The sequence below is a fragment of the Chlorocebus sabaeus genome, chromosome 19 (genome assembly GCF_047675955.1).
Source record: "Chlorocebus sabaeus isolate Y175 chromosome 19, mChlSab1.0.hap1, whole genome shotgun sequence".
Lineage (NCBI taxonomy): Eukaryota > Metazoa > Chordata > Mammalia > Primates > Cercopithecidae > Chlorocebus > Chlorocebus sabaeus.
In genome coordinates this window covers 31576468-31580352 of record NC_132922.1, presented here as the reverse complement: position 1 = coordinate 31580352, position 3885 = coordinate 31576468, and the positions used below count along the sequence as shown (strand labels likewise).

At 50.1% G+C, this 3885-nt stretch overlaps 1 pseudogene; it reads right to left on the bottom strand.

The window, feature by feature from the left end:
• Nucleotides 1-221: 221 nt before the first annotated feature.
• Nucleotides 222-2912, bottom strand: LOC103222998 (uncharacterized protein C3orf38-like; annotated as a pseudogene).
• Nucleotides 2913-3885: the final 973 nt, after the last annotated feature.

Sequence of the window (3885 nt, the reverse complement as noted above, 5' to 3'; positions counted from 1 at the left end):
TTTCAGAACATTTGCTGCAGCTCAGGTAAAAATAGGTAAGTATTCACAGAATATGTCTATGAACTCTAAGTCTAGAGTTCAGAAAGGTATTTCAACTAAAAATACATCAGTCTTCACATCTGAAATCACTTAGACATTACTGATGTATTTGGAAGCGCTTCCGTATAGATGTTTTAGACTGCTGGCGCTCAGTGCTTTAGAGGGTCAGGTAAACCCAGTTCTCATTTGTTCAGCAGTGCCTCATTTCCACTACATAAAATTTGGTCTCCAGTTCCACTACCAATGCCTGCTTTACATGATGTCATACTGTGTTGCTACCACGTAAGGCGATTATATTACGAAAGACCTCTAGACCACCTTGTTCAAATTAACAGCTGGTTTCGGTAATTCCAGGAGCAAGGAAACTGTCTCCAACAATTCTCAGGTTGATAAATTTGATTTTCCAAGTATTCTCCACAAAAGGGCAGCAGGTGAGCCCAAAAAATTGTTCAAAAATGCCCAAACAAGTGTTCCCTCGATGGACAATCCTAGCAGTTCCAACCATCACCAGCCCATGAAGAGAAGAAGCACATTTCAGTCCATGTGAATCTAGGTTGGGCTGAGAAAAAGAAATTCTTTTACTAGTGACAGCAAATGGAGACTCATGATTTCTGTCCCATGGTAGTCCATCACTTTTTTTTTTTTTTTTTTCTTCTTTGAGACGGAGTCTCTCTGTCACCCAGGCTGGACTGCGGTGGTGCGATCTCCGCTCACTGCAAGCTCTGCCTCCCGGGTTCATGCCATTCTCCTGCCTCAGCTTCCCAAGTAGCTGGGACTACAGATGCCTGCCACCAAGGCTGGCTTTTTCTGTATTTTTAGTAGAGACGGGGTTTCACAGTGTTAGCCAGGATGGTCTTGGTCTCCTGACCTCGTGATCCACCCGCCTCAGCCTCCCAAAGTGCTGGGATTACAGGCATGAGCCACGGCGCCCAGCCTCTTTTTTTCTTTTTTGTTTTTAGAAAGAGTCTCACTTGGTTGCCCAGGCTGGAGTGCAGTGGCGTGATCTTGGGACACTGCAGCATCTGCCTCCCAGGTTCAACTGATTCTCCTGACTCAGCCTTCTGAGTAGCTGGGACTACAGGCATGTGCCACCATACCTGGCTAATTTTTGTATTTTTAACAGAGATGGGGTTTCACCATGTTAGCCAGGCTGGTCTCAAACTTCTGACCTCAAGTGATCCACCCACTTCAGCCTCCCAAAATGCTGGGATTACAGGTGAGCCACCATGCCCAGCCAGTCTATCATGTTTTGTTCTGACTTGTAATAGAACCTAAGCTGGACATCATGCTGTGGTTCCCATTCATCTTGAGGTGGTCCCAGGAAAGAATTGGGAGAATTAAGAAGTCCAAAGACCCGGTGACAGAATTCTCCCAGACAATGAAAATCAACCTTTTCAGCTTTTTAATCTTTTGCCTGCTGTTGAAAGAGCTGGATGTCCTCTGTCTTTCTAACTGGCTCAGGTGTTTCCTTCAATTTTGGCTCTGATTGTTTTTGTATGCTGAATAAGACTGTTTTTTAGTAACTGGAGGTATAACAACCCCCTGGTATTGCCAAGTACTTAAATGTGACTTTTTGGTGGGCATTTTTACGCCTCACAAGTTCTGCCCTTGGACTCTCCACTAACATTGCACGAACGGCGCTGCAAACCCTCCAATCAGCAAGTGCTGCCCATGACATGGATAATCCTGGAAGCTACGCCATTGTCACCACCACGACCTCCCGGGGGCCTGGCTGCCCAAGCCTGTGACGTGGTTCCAAAACGGGAAAGGTTCCCTTGTGTTCCTTGCAGGGTGTGGGATGGGGGTGTGGTTCGCTTCTTCAGTGTCCTGTTTCTCCCACTGCTAGAGGAGCATACAGATGGGTAGGCCGTGGGGCTCCGACTCCACGGCAGTGTCTAGAGGTGAATGTTCACAGCTGAAGCCTCAGTTGGCATGTGCTACTGTTTGCTCTTTTAGTTTTGCCGTCTATAGGCAGCTTAGACCCTCTACTTGTTGCGTGGACAGAAGGCTTTGTGTATCACGGGTTCTTGCCTTGGTGTACCAGAAGAATCAGATCACACATGGGCTTGGAGAATGGGTGCAAGGTTTTATTGAGTGGAAGTAGCTCTCAGCAGATGGGGGAACCAGAAGGGAGATGGTTTTCCCCTGGAGTCGGGCCGCTGGGTGGCCCAGGCACTCCTCCGACTCCCCCGGCCAAACTCCACGTCATTCTGTGGTCAGTGGCATGCTGGTGCCTGTCAGCACATTCCTCTTGCCATTCGGCCACTTGTGTGTCCTTCCGCCAATGTGTTCCTTGTGTGTCCTTCCGCCAATGTGTTCCTCTCCACGACCAGCCGCTCCTGCCTCTGTCTTGCTAGGGTCTGGGTTTTTATAGGTGCAGGATGGGGTGTGGCAGCAAAGGTGGTCTTGGAAAATGTAACATTTGGTCAGGAAATGCCTGTCCTCACTTAGGTTCGTGGGGATGGAGGCTTAGGGACCACACCCTCCTCTACCGGGCACTTCCCTTCCCCTCTTCTGTATCATTTAAAGGGACCATGCTCCTCCCTTCTCCATATTTCCGTATCAGTTCCAGCGCAGTGGATCTGCCATGGTGGCAGGGATTCCCCAGGATTCTGCCTAAGCAGGGTCTGGGACTATCTGGGTGCTAGGCCTCGAACCCCCTCCACTCCTGGGCTCCAGTGACCTGGCGTCAGCGTGAGGCTTGGGAAGGGGTGGCTGCCTTCCGTGGCACAGGTCTGCCCTTACATTGGTGGTCTTCGGGCTGCACCAGGCAATTGGTGACGGTGTTGCACAGGGCCATGTATCTCCTCATTGTCCAGTAGCCCAAGTAGGTTAGGACAGCCCTCCATCTCTGGAGAGCTGAGTCCTGACATCTGGACCCCCGGGACAGAGGGAGTGGAGGACGGCAATAACGTTGCCCCTACGGTCCACCAGGCCCGCTCCTTGGCAACACACACCAGAGGTCATGGCAGGTGTTCTTATAAGAAGGGATTAGGCCTGTAATCCCAGTGCTTTGGGAGGCCAAAGTGAGAGGATCGCTTGAGCCCAGGAGTTTGAGACTGTGTCCAGAATTGGTTCCTTCTGGTGGGTTCTTGGTCTCGCTGACTTCAAGAATGAAGCTGCAGACCCTTCGGGGAGTGTTACAGTTCTTAAAGATGGCGTGTCTGGACTTTGCTCCTTCAGATGTTCAGATGTGTCTAGAGTTTCTTCCTTCCAGTGGATTTGTAGTCTCGCTTGACTTCAGAAGCGAAGGTGCAAACTTTCACAGTGAATGTTAAGGGTAGTGTGAACCCAAAGGCTCACAAAGGTACTGCGGACCCAAAGAGTGAACAGCAGCAAGATTTATTGTGAAGAGCAAAAGAACAGCCTGGAAGCAGACCCCAGCGGGTTGCCAATTCTTTTATTCCTTTATTTGGCCCAACCCACATCCTGCTAATTGGTCCATTTTACAGAGTGCTGATTGGTCCATTTTACAGAGCGCTGACTGGTCCGTTTTTACAGAGTGCTGATTGGTTCGTTTTTTTTTTTTTTTTTTTTTTTTGAGATGGAGTCTGGCTCTGTCACCCAGGCTGGAGTGCAGTGGGCGGATCTCTGCTCACCGCAAGCTCCGCCTCCCGGGTTTACGCCATTCTCCTGCCTCAGCCTCCCGAGTAGCTGGGACTACAGGCGCCGCCACCTCGCCCGGCTAGTTTTTTGTACTTTTTAGTAGAGACGGGGTTTCACTGTGTTAGCCAGGATGGTCTCGATCTCCTGACCTCGTGATCTGCCCGTCTCGGCCTCCCAAAGTGCTGGGATTACAGGCTTGAGCCACCGCGCCCGGCCGATTGGTTCGTTTTTACAGAGTGC